Here is a 16,417-nt window from a genome sequence, read left to right on the forward strand (position 1 = left end):
GGAAACTAGGCGGATTTATGGGACTGTGTGCTCCTGTGGGGGCTGGGATATGTGTGTTTAAGTCCACATCTTCAGAAACTCGGCTAGAACCACAGACACTGATTGCACAGAGGCAGAGGAAGGGAGGATTCCAGCCTCTGGTCCAGCTCGTGTGGAGCTCAGAAGTTCTTCCTCCTGTCCTGAAAATAACACCAGATCTGAGGGAGCTGCAAACCCACTGCTCTTCTTAGATCCCAGAAAACTGAGGGGGAAAGCTGCTCCCAACCCAGAGAGGTTGCAAAGGGAACAGCGGGCAGGCTTGGAGAGTCACAGCTCCCAAGGCAGAACCAGATTTTGTAAGAAACCCGGGGGCAGGCAGATTTAACAGGTCCCTGAGGCCAGCAGGAGGCTCAGTGTGGGGATATCAGAGTGTGACAACTCCAGGGGGCCAGTCAGAGGGGCCCCATGCTCTTTTTCATGTATTTTACATCCAGGACCGTGTCGTGTTCTCAGAATGAAGGTCAAAGGATAACTCCTCATGCTTCCTGCCTGGAAAGGAGAAAATAACTGTATTGAAATACACCCAGAACATTCTGTTTCATTGGGGGAAGCTGTTTTTTGTTTGTTTGTTTGTTTAATGAGAAATAATTTTACCAGAGCCTAACCAACCTGGGAGAAGGGAAATCCCTTCTGTGTCACCCAAATTGGGGTGGGGGGAAAGAGACAAACTTGTAGAGGTCACAGCTCAGGGCACAGGCTCAATGAGAACTAATCACAGGACTGCAGATGCCCTGCTCTGTCCCGCTCCCCCAACACCTTACCTCCATGTCAGTAGGGCCCGTGTGTAATAACAGGAATAAAACTAAAAGAAGTAAATGTCTCAGGAGTGTCTAGGGAAAACCCAAAGACAGCGGGGAGATGAAAACAAGGACACACAGGCTGTTTTAGCCTCTCACACAATTAGCTGTAGCAAACTACACACAGCCCAGCCCCAGTAGATAAACAGACAACCTCACAGAAGAAATTATTTATTTTGGTTCTCTTACCCAGTGCATTCCATGGTGCATCCTCGCCTAGAATTGAGTGGAAACAAGTCCATCTCAGATGGGACATAACTGAAGAGGGATGGCTTCCCAGACTCTGAGGGACAGAGACAGCACCAGCCTTGGTTAGAGAAAGGTGAGGGGTGGGGTAGGGTGTGGGCTGCCTTCTTACCCAAATAAGGAACCTTCCTGAGGCCAGCACAGTAGGAGGGAGGGCCATGGGGTGGAAGCAGCCAGACTTCATCCTGAGAACTGATGGGATGCCTCAAAGGGACAATTCAGGTGCCCAAACTGGGCCCTGAGTGTGGGAGCCAGTCGGTCTGACTCAGAGCCCAGGACTGAGGTGGGCGCACAGCAGGCCGGTCTTACTTGGCCGGATCCATTTCACTTCTCCGAAGCCCTGTGTAAAACTTGAAGCGTGGACGGCCTGGTGAGCACAGCTCTGACCTCAAGACCGGTTTCAACTCCTCTCTTCCCAGAGAACAGCATCTCTGAACTCGTCCTGGGTGACCTCACAGAGATCACCCTAGTGGCCCAGGCTAGTGACCGGGAACATGTACCTTCCTGCAGGCAACCCCTGACGTCCACTGATGCATCATATACTGGCAAAGAGTGAGTCACTGTGCATTGGTCTAACAGCAGAGACTCTGCCAAAGGCCCAAGAGGTGGTGTGTGGGTCATGCAGGGGTGCAGGAGTGTAAGCAGTGCAAAAGTGTAACTGCTGACAGGGGTGCAGGGGCTGTGGAGGGCGCAGGCATTTCAGGGGATGTGGGGGTGGAGGGATGCAGAATTGCAGAGTGTAGCAGGGGTTCAGAGGTGCAGGGAGTGTAGGGATGCAGGGAGGTGCTCAGGGACGTGGCCAGGATTAGAAGGCAAGTGCACATCCTTGCAGTCAGCCTGACCCAGGCAGGCTATTGCAATGCTTTAGGGCGGCGGCAGCGGCGGTGGGGGTGGCCGTTGGGAGGCTGCCCGGGCAAGCCGGTCGATTTCTTCTCTTCCCTGCAGCCTGGCCTGGGGTGGGGCTTGGCCGCCGGAGATTCGCCAGATGTTGCACTCCAGGTAAGCTTGCTCCTGGTAGGTGGGGCGGTTAGGTCAGCGGGCGGCGGCAGCGGCAGAGGGGCGGAGCGGGGCTACCCCTGGCGAACGGGTGGAATAGCTGCTTTGTCCTGGCTGCTGGGCCTGGGAGCGGTCTCTGCTTCCCCAGGTCGCCGGACACTCCTGTCCCACTCAGCTTGCTGAGTGCGGAGTGGGGGCGGGGCCGTTAAGGTGCGGGGCCCACGGGGGGAGGGGGGCTGCCGCGTGGGAGCCGGTCAATTCGCTCCGCTCTTCCCGGCGGCAGAGCCAGGGGCGGCTTCTACTGCCCTAGAGGCGGGACGCGGGTCTCCAGATGAGCTTGCTCCTGGGAGGCGGCGGCGGAGGCGGCAGGGGCAGGGCATGTGTTCCAGGGAGCTGCTCCATTACTTCTCTCCCCTCGGCCTGGCTTGGGGGCGACCTCTGCCGCCGGAGATTTGCCTGAGGTCCGACTCCAGGTGAGCTTGCTCCTGGGAGATGGGTGCGGTGCGGTCAGGGATCTGGTAAGTTGGTGGCTGCGGGGATAGGGAGGCTGCCCCGGGGTAGCTTGTGGATTAGCTCCATGTCTGCACCACGTGGCCTGCAGGCGGCTTCTGCTGCCCCAGGTCCCGGGACACCCCTGTCCCACTTTGCCTGCTGGGGGCGGGAGGCAGGGTAGTCATGGTGCAAGGGTGGCGGGGGTCGGAGGCCTGCAGCGGTGGAGCGGGCCCATTTACTCCCATCTTCCCCGCGGCTCGTCCTGGGGGCGGTCTCTGTTGCCCTGGGTTACGGGACACGTGTATCCTAGTCAGCTTGACCCCGGGAGGCGGGCGTGATACGTTTGAGGTGGTGGAAGCAACGGCGCGTTTTCCCACGAAGCCGGTCCATTTGCTCCCATTTCTCCTCATGGTTTGCCCTGGGGGTGGTCCCTGATGCTCCAAGTTCGCCGGACGTCCATCTCCAGGTCAGCCTGCTCCCTAGAGGAGGCCACTGTGAGGTCAGGGGGCAGGAGCAGTGGCTGATGCGGGGGGATGGGGATGTATTGGGGAGTTGGTAGATTGGCTCCCATCTGCGCGATGGCCTGGTGTGGGAGTGGCCTCTCCTGACCCAGATCAGCAGACACACCTGTCCCATTCAGCCTGCTGGGGAGGGGCTCCCTGGGCGGTGCCGTTAAGGTGCGAGGGTGGCGACGTCGAGGGTAGAGGGCCTGCAGGGCGGAGCTTGTCAATTTGCCCTTCTCTTCCCCGCGGCCAATCCTGGGGGCGTCCTCTGCTGCCCAAGAAGCCCGATGCCCATCTCCAGGTCAGCTTTCTCCTGGGAGGCGGGCGCGATGAAGTCGAGGGGAAGGGGCAGCCAGCCGTCGCAGCTGCCTAATGGGGCCACTTCTTCTTTCCCCTGACCTGGCCTGGGGACGGCCTCTCCTGCCCAAGATTCGCCTGACACACCACACCAGGTCAGGTTGCTCCTGGGAGGTGGGTGCGGTGAGATCAGGGGGTGGAGAGGAGAGGGTTACTGCCTATTGCGAGCTGGAGGATAACCTCCCATCTCTCTGGAGGCCTGATGTGGGGGCGGCCTCTGCTGCCTCTCGTTCCCAGGTCACAAATCTCAGGGTCATATTGTCACGGGGGTGCGTTAAGTTGGGGGGCGGCGGGGTGATGGTGAGAGTATGGGGTCTGCCTCTTGGGAGCTAGTGGTTTAGCTCCCATCTCCCCAGCAGCTTGGCCTGGGGGCAGCCTCTGTTGCCCCAGGTTGCAAAGCACAGTTTCTCTGACAGCTTAGCCACCGGAGGTGGGCAGGATGTGCTGAGGGGACTGAGGCAGCCACCAATGCAGCAACGGAGGGGGCTGTCCCTGGCAAGCTGGTCAATTTGTTCCCATCTCTACCTTTGCTTCCCTAGTTTCGCAGGACGTCCTTCTCCAGTTTATCCTTCTCCTGGGAGGTGGGCTCAGTGCATGCAGCCCAAGGTCTGGGCTCTCCCCTTGGGAGGGGAAGAACTCTCTTGTTCTCCTTTGTCTTTATTCTTCAGTGAAGGGGTTACTTGGCCCAATTCTTAATCCTGAGAAAGTGTAGCCTGTGTTATGGAAGAGCTGCTGGACAGTGTGTTTCTAGGTGGGTTTTCACATCAGCTGATGCCCCAGGCAGACAGGAAAGCTATTACTCAGAGCTTCTTAGTGTGGAGTTGGGGGATGGCCCTGCTGTCCTCACCATACTTTTTAAAAATATGTTACTTCCCTCTTTTTCCTAGGTGACATTTTAGGTTATTGGGTCACAGATTGCTGGCACACCCATCCCTGTTCTCAAACATCTTTTAAACTTGGGTGAAGTGATAAGTAGGGGAAGATGATTTACTGAAAGGTAAGAATACGTAAATTTGCATTAAAGCTACCTTCTGTCAATCTTTCTCAAATGATTTTTGTCGGATTCAAAATCAACGACCTAGTGAATGTTGTACTCTTGTGTAAATCATTGATCTTTACATCACATTTGTTGAGTGGTCAACGAGATTTGTTTAGTAGATTATTCCTGAAAGGAAAAGCTCAGGCTTTTGATAATTCCTTGTCTGATGTTACCCAGGCAGTCACAGTAGAAAACACAGCTGATATAAAAGTCCCTCACCTGTCTGAACTGCAAAGCTTCTGGGATTACCGATTCCTGAAATGCAGGTGACTCTTGATGATAATCTGGGGGATGGTTTATATGATCAGATTCTTCCAGTCCTGTAAATGGGTTCCGTGGCCCCAGCCCCGGGAGAACTGGTCATAAGGGCCATATCGTGAGGGGTGGGATGGAAGGCAAGGTGTAAGAGCTGGAATCACTGAGATTCAACACTCGCTAAACACAGACTCCAGAGCCTAGTTGTTCTGTTCTGGATTTGAGAGTTTGTTCAGACATGATTCTTGCCTTTAAGGAGTCACTGCCTGGGTGGAAGTAACCTTTACATAAATCTGAGGAGGATGGAAATTAAGTAGATGGGCTGTTATGGTTCTCAGTGTGCCTAGGCTCGCTCTTCCAGGCACTCATTGGACTAACGAGAGTCATGTTATTCACTCATTCACTGATTTATTACCCTTGAACTGATCATTTGTCCCACAGTAAGTGAAACAAGGGATCAGGAACCTGAGTTTTGTCCCCTCTCCTATCACTGATTGTATCTGTCAGTCGGGCGCCCTGCGTATGCATTGTGAAATGGTGGTATTTCTTGCCCAATGGGGCTGCACTGTCAGTTCTGAGAATCAGGGGAGACACGTGGGTAGGAAAGCACCCTGACACACATGGCCCCCCCACCCCGTGAGACAGCATTGTCGATGCTCAGGTGACCCGATGTAGACCGCGCTGCTAAACCTGAGCATGGTTAGTGATCTTGGTGGCTATGAAAATACAGACTACCGGTCCCTACCTCTGGAGGCTCTGAGGGTGTGTACCCCAGAATTCTGCATTTTTAAAAGGACTTTAATTCTGGTGAAGATGATCTGAGTGTCCCACTGAGAAACACTGGTGTTCGAGGCACCAATATTGAGGATTCTCAGGGAGCGATGTCTTTTCAGGATGGTCCTAGGGCCCTCACTTGAGACTTTTGCCTTGGGTTTAATTGTATGTGTTCAGAAGTGATGTCTCTCACTTCCAGTGCTTGTAAGCGTGATCTGTGCAGGGATTTACTCTCAGTAGATGGCAAAAACTATGATTCTTCAGGTCACCGAGCTAGAGTGTGAGCGATCTTTTATTTTGGTGTTCTTTATAGCAATGCAGAGTCTCCCGAGAAGAGATTCAGACTTAACAGCTTTGTGTCAGACTTTGGAAGACCGCTGGTGCCCAAGGTGTTCTCTGGCAGGACAATGATGAATCTAGGTCCCTCTTTCCCTGCTACATCAATGAAGTGGACCACTTGGACAAGGCCAAAGCTGGTATCTCAACCATTGCCCTTGACAGTGATATTCGGCTCCAGGAAGCCTTCAGATGCAGCAGGTGGCCAGAGGAGGAGCTGAACAGGCTCATGAAATGTGACATCCCCAACTTCATCAATACAGACCAGAACTCTTCCGTTGGGGAAGATGATCTCCTGATTTTGGAACCACCGATTGTTCTAGAAAATAAGCCATTTGCTCAGACCTCACACAAAGACTTGAATTGAGAAACGTGCTTTGTCAAGTGTCTTTCTGAAGATGTGAAGTCTGTCTTTGTATGGCAGGAATTGCCCTTTCACAAAATTGTATGTGTTTGTGTCTGAGAGAGGGAAGTGGAGACAGACAGAAAGACAGAGACAGAAGAGAGCCCCCTCAGAAGAGAGCTAGTTAAGGTGAGTTTTTGTGCCTTTAAAAAAAAATTTGGGGTTTTGGGGGGAACAAAGTATTTACACTGTTTCATTCTCCTACTTGGAAACCTGGCCCCATCCTCAGTGTCAGTGGCCTTGAATGGGGTTGGCACGGTGCGTTTCATCTGGCGCTGTCACTACCACGCTCTGCCTTTAGCATGTTGCTTTGCCTGTCAGGGCTGCCACCCTTTTAACCTTAAGGCTAGGAGTCTGGGGTAGATGATCCATCTCAGCTCTGCTGTTTTGAAAATTCCTGATGGCAGCATAAACCAGGCCCTACCTCCTGTCTCTTGCTGGGGCACCCCTCAGGTCTGTGCCTTCTACTCAACCCTTTACTGAGCCCAGTTTTATCAGGAGCCCAAGTGCCTACCGGGATGGAAGGGGACTTGTCTCTCGTGGTCACGGTGGCCGACATTTCCATTGGTTGTGCTGAAACAGCTCTTCTGAGATCCCCTGGCCACCCTTGCTCAAACCTGAGGACAACACTGTCGTTTCTTTCCTAGGAGGAGGATCAATGCATGGTGCACTTTATGACAATCCTGTCCCCAGGAATGCACGGAAGTTTTTCAGCTGAGTGAGGGGAGGTGCCTCTGTGTCCCTGTGTCCCTGTATATCTGTCTGCTCACACTACCCTGCCACCGGCTACTGAGCAAGAAAAGTGCTATTCACCATGCTGTGTGTTTTGCAGATGTGTAGGTGATGGTCGTCTGGCTCGTGTGTGTGAGCTTGGAGCTGGGATGTTGAAGGGCTTATAAATACCTCATCAACATGTATTCAAGGTGGCCTGGTGCCACACAGACTTGATTCATGAAGGCAGCAAGCCTGAACACTGGTTTGGAAACAACTTGGTTTTGATCAGTCACACTGCATGCATGACTCACTGCTAATCTCTGGGTGGTTTTTTCATTTTAGATTTATTCACCCAGTGTCTTGCTTAAGCTGAAAAATACTTTTATTTCACCAGAATATTCTCTGATTCTTTGTTTTCACACATCCAGTTTTTTAATTCCTTTAAAAATTGTTCTGTATTTATAATGCCTCCTGATTTCTATCATTTCTAGTTTCCCTGTGGCCTGAGCCATGCACCAGATTTTATGTAGGAACTGTTCCACCAAAAGGAATCCCCTCGCTATAATATCTTTTGAGGAAAGTATTATTCTTTAAGACCCTAACACTAATTCGTAGAACAAAGCATGGAACATTTCTTGTAGTTAATACATGTTCATGCAAAAAGAAACTTGATATTTTCATTGAAGAATGTTGATTTTAATAACTTTTACTAATGTGAATATTATTATTCATAATTTAAGTAACCAAATAAAACCACAGTTATTTATTATTAAGATTAAAAACTATTTACATGGTCTCTCAATTAGAAGACTGAAGTGTATTTAAAAATGGAAAAATACCCATGATGACACCATCTTTTTTATTAACTAAATATCAAGAACTGTGCAGGGTTATGATTTGACCACCTGCAAGCTGTCAAGTTAGCATGAGGTAGTTTGTGGATGCTGCCAGAAGACAGGAGACTCCCCCAGGATCAGAGACTAAGGACTTCCTGCCAGCACAGCAGGCAGCCAGTGGTTCATGTTCATGTTGGTTCCTGAGTTCCTTTCCTATTGCTGTTGTAACAAAGGACCACAGACTCAGTGGTTTAAAGCAATACACATTCATCTTCTCACTGTTCTAGGGTGCAGAAGTGCAAAGTCAATGTCAGTGGACTAAAACCAATGTGTGGCCAAGGCTCCGTTCCACACTGAGGCTCTTGGGAGGGATTCATCTTCCTACCTTTCCCAGCTTGCATAGGTGCTCATACTCCTTGGCCCAGGGCCCTGTGTCACTGTGACTTCTGCTGCCACTTCACATCTCTGTCTCTGACCAATCTGCCTCTCTCCTCTAAGGACCTCCGTGATGACGTTTGCTTTCCCACAGTGATCTGCCATCCCAAGGTCCTTGACAGTCACACCTGCAGAGTCCCTTTTGCCATGCACAGTGACATATTCCCACGTTCTAGGGATCAGACCATGGACATATTGGGGGCCATTATTCTACAAAGTTCTTCCCTTTGGCTCCACTGGTTCTTGTCCATCCCACATGCAAAATGCATCCACCTCATCCCAACACCCTCCAGAGTCTCATTTACTACACCATCAACTCAAAGTCCAACATGTAGTCTAAGTATTATCAGCTCAAAAGCCTAAATATTTTCATCCTCATCGCCTAAGTCAGGCATGAGTGAGACCCTGGGTGTGATCTTCTCTGCTCAAAATCCTGCAATGGCTTCTCATTTCACACAGTGAAGAAGCGAGAGTCCTTATGGTGACCTTACAGGTTTCCTCCCCCTCCCCAAGCTGAGCTCATCTCCGGTTTTCTCCCTGGCTCACTCTGCTCCAGCAACACGGGCCTCCCTGCTGGCCCTTGGGGACATCAGACTTGCACCCACAGGCCTGTTGCCCTGGCCGGTCTCTGTCAAACTCATATGCTGAAGTCCTAACCGCCAGGACTACAGAACATGACCCCATTTGGTAATAGGGTTGTTGCAGAGGTCATTGGTTAAGAAGAGGTCATTAGGGTGGGCCTTAATCCAGTATGACTTGTGTCCTGATAAAAAGGGGCAATGTGGACACAGAGATACGTGTACATGGGAGATGACGTGATGAAATGTGGAGAGAAGACGGTCGTCTCCAAGCCAAGGAGAGAGGCCTGGACCAGCCTCTCCCTCCCAGCCCTCAGGAGGAACCAGCTCTGCTGACACCCTGCCTGCAGACTCCCCGCCCCCAGGGCTGTGAGACAGTGAGCCTCTGTAGTTCCCATCACCCAGTGTGCGGTGCTGTGTTAGAGGAAGCTCAGCAACTAGCGCCCCCTTCTCAAGGTCCTCAGTGAGGCCTGCTCTGGCCATCTCATTTTAAACTGGAGACTGCCTTCCCCTTGTCTCTGCCCCAGAAACCCCCTCTCCCTGATCATATTATTTCTATCACCTTCTAGAATACCATATATTTCACATGACTGTCACGACTGTAGTTTATGTTCTGCTCTTCCTCAGTCCTACAGGGACAAGGATCCTTATTTGTTCACTGACGGACCTCAGGTGGCTTGACCAGTACCCGTGGCACAGCAGTCAATACAAATTGGCCGGATGGAAGGAGGGATCGTTCCTTACATTCACAGGTGAGTGAACGAAGATTCCGGGGGATTGAGTGTTTTGCTCAGGCACAGAGCTGGTAAGTGTCAGGCCAAGGGGGGTTTCAGGTACCTATGAACCTGTGGGAGTCTTGAGTGATTCCCTTTCCATTGATTAGTATTTCTCAGGTGTCTCTTTTTCTGGCTCTAACTTTTGACTTCTTTCTGGTATTCTTCTAAGCTTTCAACCAGTTTTAAGTTTTAATTCTGCTTTGTCTCAGGTAAACAAATGAAATCTGTAAATCTTTTAACTCATTATTTCATCTAAATACAGTGTGATTAGTGATGATGTTGTATTTCTGGCCTCTTGTTTTGTGATTTCTATTTGCTTTGCGCTGCTTTTCTCCTGCCGGTTATATCCCTTGCGGTCATGGTTAAGAGCATGGCGTGTAGAGGCAGCCTATCCGGGCTTGGTTCCCTCCCTTGCTAACCATGTAACCAGGATACGTAATCCCTTTGAGACTCACTTTCTTCATATACAAAAAGTGGTACTATCCACCTCAAAGACTGTGAGCATTAAGTGATAAAATGGATGGAGAACTTAGAATAGTGACCGGCGTATTTTGCATTCTTCATTTTGACTTCTTTATTTTTATTCTCTTTTTAAACAATTACTTTAGAGATTACTGTTGAATTTTAATGAACACCCTAGATATTGAAGATTAAAATGTTACTTAACCCATACGTTGAATTTTATATACCAAATGATATCTGTATTTTGTTTCCATAAGTTCTGTTTAGCTCTATAAAAAAATTGATCTGCTTTCTTTTACATGATGTCCTGATTGTTCATTATGTTACATAAGATTCATTTTATCTTTTAATGATTCAGTCATACTTATTTTATGCTCTCTCTTAGATTGTTTCATAATTTTAGGCTCTGGAATATTAATCATCCTGTGTTTTACGGTGAGCTCTTTCTTCCCTGTGGCATTTATTTTCTTCTGTTTAGAGTTGTGTGTCTGTGTGTGTGTAGAGTTGTGGGAGTTTCTCTATAGTGAGTACAATTTTTTTCCTATGATTGTCCCTTACATCCTGGTTTATAAAGTTTCCCTAGAGAACAATTTTGTGTTGCTTATCCTAAGGCTCCAGGTGATATGATCAACGTTGAATTATATTTTTCAGTTTGGGAATTCCGGAATCTTAAGTGGAGTATCAATATGGATTCCACATTCGAATAAAGCAGGGGCGTGGAGATTATATTTTTTTAAGGGAGATTTTGTTTTTCCCTAGAGAACCGGCTGTTTCACCCCTTTCCTGCGTGCACAGGTGGAGAACTTTGAGTCTTCCTTTCAGTGAAGAATCAAGTCGTCCAATACGTCTTATGCAGAGGTTTCTATAAAGGAAGACTTCTACATCTGGTATGGACCCTTTTTCTTAATGGACATTGTATCCCTATTTATGTGCAGATGAAAACCCCTTCCCTCCAGGGTGCTGTGGCATCAGCTCACAAGATTACCATTTTTGCGTTAAGTGTCCTCTTTTTATTGTCACCTGGGAACTTCTCTCTCCATAGTTATCTCTGTGTTACTTTTGTTGTTGTATTTTATCCGGCATTACTGAAAGTTTTACTTAAAAGGGATCCTAATTAGCTCTGTTTACCTGTTTCCAGAGCTGAAAGCTTCAGTTCTAGAGTATCTGTTTGATTTTTCTTAAAAATACATTCCAATATATTTCTCTGGTGAAAGTGTTGACCCTGTTATCTGTTCTCCCATCATTTCCTTATTTTCTTGATTATATTAAAAGTGTTTTATAGCCTTTATTGGTAACTCTGATGCCTACATCACCTGGGGGTTTGCATCCTTTGTCTAATATTTCTTATTCTCATTTTATCCATCATATAGTCTTGACATGTTGCATGTCTAGAAATTCTTTATTACATGGCAGACACTGCAAATGAAAAATCCATATCTTATCTTCCTTAAGAGGTTTTCTACCTTCCCGTTAGGCAGACAGGGTGAGAGACTGATCATCTCACTCCAATAAGGCCCTGAGTTGCGTCGACAAAAGTGCCTTTTTTCTTAACACAACTTTGAGGTATACTTGGCAAAATAATTTTCACAGATTTAAAGTGTACAACTTAATGCGTTTTGACATAAGTATATCCCCAAGGAACCATGACCACATTCAAGACAGTGAACATACCCATCACCCACAAAACTCTTCTCCTGCATTTTGTTGTCCCTCCCTCCCTCCCCGTCTATTCCCCTGGAAACCATTGATCTGCTTTCTATCACAACATACTGGTTTGCATTCTCAAGATCGTTGTGTGAATGGATTCATGCAGTATCTACTCTATGTTGTCTAACTTCTTTCATTCAGTGTAATTATTTTGAGAGTCATCTGTGTTGCTGTATTAATAGCTTATTTTTCTCATAGCAGAGTATTGCTTAATGCTGAGTTTTTCCTGAATAGTTTATTGCGAACAGTGTTTGGTTAGACCATCCTTTGTTTCTCCATTTACTTCTTGATGGATGCGTGGGTTATTTCCAACTTGAGCTATTATAAATAATATTGCAGTGAATATTTGGTTACAAGTCTTTTTATGGACATACACTTTTATTTTCTAAAGCATCAGATGAGAAATATCTGGGTTATATGGTAGATAGGTGTTTACCTTTTTTAAAGAAACTGTTAAACAGTTTTCCAAAATGGTTGTGCTATTGTAAATTCCTCGTGGTATGTATCAGTTCTGGTTGCTCTACTTCCTTGCCAGCACTTTGTAAGGTCGATCTTTCTAATCGTATACATTCTAGTATATATGTGAACTAGTATCTCACTGTGATTTTTAAAAGCATTTCTATAATGACTAATGGCATCTTTAATCAGCATCTTTTCATATGCTTATTATCCATATAGATATCTTTATTGAAGTGTGTTTTCTGGCCTCATTCATTCATTCAGGTGTTTGCATTATTATTGTGTTTTGAAATGTTTTTATTCTGGATCAGACACAAAGAGAGACCTTTACCAGACATATGATCTGCAAATAGGTTCTGTCTATAGCTTGTCTTTTCATTTGCTTAGCAGTGTTTAGAAGAGCTTTGAAGAGTCTTCATTTCTGTAAAGTTCACTCTATCAGTTACTTTTTAAAATAGATGATACTTTTGGTGTCATAGCAAAGAAATATTTGCCAAACCCAAGGCCATAAAGCTTAAGCCTATGCTTTTTCTACTAGCTGTTTTATAGTTTTAGATTTCTTATTAAAATCTATGATCCACTTTGAGTTAATTTTTGTATATTTTGTGAGGTGTGGATCAAAGTTCATTTTTTTTTTTTGCGTATCACTGTCTAATAATTCCAGCACTACTTGTTGAAAAGATCCTTTTCTCCACTGCATCCTTTTTGAGAATCAATTGTCTATATAAGTGTTTGTTTAGTTCTGAACTTTCTATTCTGTTCCATTATTCTATTTTCCTGTTTTACACCAACAGCATACATTCTGATTACTGTAGCTTTATAAAAAAAAGTCTGAAAATTAGATAGTGTAAGTCTTCCAACTTTGTTTTTCTTGTTCAAAGTTGTTTTGGATATTTGGGATCCTTTGCATTTTTATATGAATTTTACAATCAGTTTCTAATTTCCTTACATCCTGTTCTACCAAAATTCCACCCATGTCTTTGGCCATCTCCAAAGCCGCATTTTCAGAAGTCTCTCTAGTTCCCAGGTGAAAGGAATTTGTCTTTTTTCTGGCTCCATTCACATTTCATATTATTTGATTACATTTATTCATATTTGGCTGTATGTACTTGTCTGATCTTTCCAGCCATATGGTAAATCTCTCAAAATTAGGAATCTTGACTTGGTTCCCTATATCTGCTGAGAAAACTAGTTCTATGCTTTGCAGCAGTGAGCCCTGCAGTAAGAGGTATCTGCAGCACACATCTAGCTCATTGCTTGCATATTGTCAAGAAATCCTGCAGATTTAGAATTGTTTATTGATTATTGTCTCCAAGACGTCTCAGTCTTTTTTATTTCTATTGTTACTGCTGCAGTTTCAAAGAGCAATGGCTAATTATTTTCCAAATATCAAAACATACTGTAATTGAGTTGTGATGTAAATTATGTGCTGCTGTGTCTTAAAAACCTCCTTAGTGTTCACAGGCTCCTTCACTCATGGAAATTTTGGGAGAATGACATATCCTTAGAGATAGCACTGCTGACTTTGGCGACCTGAGCAGCAGTATCTGAACTCACTCCTGCTGTTTTTCTAGTGTCCCATCTAGCCCTCCTCCAGCCCTCCATGGGGGGACATGCAGTTCTGCCCTTGAAAAGCCTGTTGCTTCTCAAGAAGACTTCCCTATGAAACATAATCATGTCCTTCTTGTGGGGACATTCAGTCCAGAGATTTGGCGGCAGGGGAAAATGTTTAGTCTGCTTTTGGTAGAGCCTAAACTCTTCCATAATTATTAGAAGCAAATCCAATGAGGAAACTGTGTTGGCAGCTAACAAATCAGCATAAATGTCTGATGAGGCAGATCAGCTTCCCCATCCCACTCAGGCGTCATGTTGATGTGACACACAACTTGGCTAAAATTTTCTCCTCTGTGCAACGTAAGTTTCAAGACATTATGAATGGCTTTTTGTTTTTCTTCCTTGGTCTTTCCACATTCACTGTGTCTGGTGAGATTATATGAATCCTGCTTATTTTCAGCCCAGCAATTACCCCTTTTAAAGGATCACGTGTTTAAAAGGCTAGTGGACAATTTGTTAGAAGATAGAATTCCTTAGATTTTGGTCCTGGAGTTGAATCTTGGTTAGGGGTGAATGAAAATTCCCATTAAAATTTTAAATTCAGTGTTACAATGTTTTAAAAATAGTTAAATATTAGTCAATTTCATTAAACACTTTAGCAGTTATTTACTTTTAAGCCTGTTTCTGGGGCAATTTTTTTAATGATTCCCTCTCTTTATTGATTCCCTCTTTATCAGAATCCTTGAGAGGCCCTTGTCATCACTGTCAGTATCATCATCATCATCATCATGGAACTGATTCCTCTGGACGATTCTAGGAAAATAAAGAGATCGGTGGAGTTATTTGTAGGTCAGTGTGTGAATATACAATAAGAACAGTTATCAGACATTAGATGCAAGAAATCCACTTTATTTAGAGAAGAATTTGGTCATGAAATCCTAATGTGGTGAATGAAGGTAGCAGTGGGAACAGAAAAGTCAGTGGAAAGGAGGGAGTGAGCGAAGTGGGGAGCATAGATCCTTGGTTAGCCGATCATCAAATTGGTGAGAATGAGGGGAGTGTGTTGGCAGAATCATGTCCCTCCCCCGCCACAGGTTAGCCAACTGTGACATGTTTCTGTACATGGTAAAAGGGATGACAGATTATATTAGGAGAAAAATCTTAGAGGATTTCTGTCTTCTAAATTGTCTATTAGCCTTTTAAACCCGTGATACATTATTAAAGATTAGTGGAGGGCCACAAATAAAAAGGATTCATATAATCTCACCACACATACTGAATGTAGAAATACTAAGAAAGAAAAACAAAAAGTCATTCATAAGTGCCTTGAACCTTAAATTGCTCATGAGAGGAAATGTCACACAAGGTGAATGTCACAGCCACATACATAATGCCTGAATGGGAGGGGAGAAGGGGATCCTGAGATGAGACAATAGGGTGAGTAGCCAGGATTGTCCAGGTGGGCCCAATGTAATCACAGGGGTCCTTAAAATGGAGGACATAGCCCAGCTGAATTTAAACTCAGAGGGAGGTGTAGCCATGGAGCAGTGTTCAGAAAGGCTGCTGGCCATGAAAATGGAGGAAGTCGTGGGGCACAAGCTAAGGAAGTTGGGTAACCTCTGGAAGCTAGAAAAAAAACCAAAAACAAGGAAGCATTCTCTTCTAGATCCTCTAGAAGGAAGGAACCCTGCTGTTAAGTTGAATTTAGCTCAATGAGAACTGTGTTGGATCTCTGACCTCCACAGCCATAAGGCGATAAATCTGTGCTGGTTTAAGTTGTTAAGCTTATGGAAATTTGTTACAGTGGTAATAGAAAAATAACATAGTGGGCGGTAGTGCAAGGGATTAAAGGTCTAGGCTGGGGTGTGGAGAGGATTCTGACATTTATACTGAAAAACAACCAGGTGCAGTGGGAAGGTGTCTTAAGGAAGACCTACCTGGCAGGGCTGTTAAGATGACTGTTTGGAGTGAGGAGAGCATTGGATTAGAGGAATCAATTAAATCTCTACCAGAAAAATAAGGAATAAAATAACAGGGCTTCAGTGTTAGTGGATGCAGGAATGGAAATGTGCAGAGGGATATAAACATTACTTTGATATTAGCTACAGGTTTGATGACTGCATGTTGGGGAGAGTTAGCCGATGTGTGGGCTGAATGCATCCCCTCAAAATCCATATGTCAAAACCCCATCTCCCAGGGTGATGGTATGGGAGGCGGGGCCTTTGGGAGGTGATTACTAGGATAAAGTGAAATCATGAGAGTAGAGCCCTCATGAATGGGATTAGTGCCGTTATAAAGGGTCCCAGATTGCTTGCTTCTCTCTGCTCCCTGGCCCATGAAGATAGAGGGAAGACAGCCATCTTCGAGCCATGAAGGCTATTCTCTCCCAGATACATTGACCTCAGCCTCCAAAACTTAAGGAACATGCTGGTTGTTTAAGCCACCCGACCCACGGTAATTTGTTACAGCATCCCAGACTGACGAAGACAGGGGAGAATGCCTCTGAGTTTGGCACTGATTGCCTGGAGAATGCTGAAACCCAGGGAAGTGGGCAGCACAGACGTTTACCCATTTAATCCTGGCAACGCGGTACGAGATAGAGTCTACATATTTCTCGCTATTTAAAAGGGAAGGAAAAAGAGGCACAAATAACAACAAC

At 46.1% G+C, this 16,417-nt stretch overlaps 2 long non-coding RNA genes across 4 annotated transcripts; both read left to right on the forward strand.

Annotated features, from left to right (window-relative positions):
* The first annotated feature begins 2,369 nt into the window (after positions 1-2,369).
* On the forward strand, positions 2,370-6,086 carry LOC140693151 (uncharacterized). Of its 3 annotated transcripts, XR_012068857.1 has the most exons (5): positions 2,370-2,551; positions 3,015-3,036; positions 3,354-3,525; positions 4,318-4,427; positions 5,812-6,086. It is a non-coding gene; the product is annotated as an uncharacterized lncRNA (long non-coding RNA). The 3 variants fall into 3 exon arrangements; XR_012068858.1 differs by lacking the exon at positions 3,015-3,036 and having other exon boundaries at positions 2,414-2,551; positions 3,357-3,525; XR_012068856.1 differs by lacking the exons at positions 2,370-2,551; positions 3,015-3,036 and having other exon boundaries at positions 3,254-3,525.
* A 24-nt stretch (positions 6,087-6,110) lies between these two features.
* LOC140693152 (uncharacterized) lies at positions 6,111-16,417 on the forward strand. Its single transcript, XR_012068859.1, has 6 exons — positions 6,111-6,366; positions 6,885-7,073; positions 9,428-9,552; positions 10,798-10,925; positions 14,496-14,607; positions 16,227-16,417. It is a non-coding gene; the product is annotated as an uncharacterized lncRNA (long non-coding RNA).

Source organism: Vicugna pacos, unplaced genomic scaffold, assembly GCF_048564905.1.
Source record: "Vicugna pacos unplaced genomic scaffold, VicPac4 scaffold_19, whole genome shotgun sequence".
Classification (NCBI taxonomy): Eukaryota; Metazoa; Chordata; class Mammalia; order Artiodactyla; family Camelidae; genus Vicugna; species Vicugna pacos.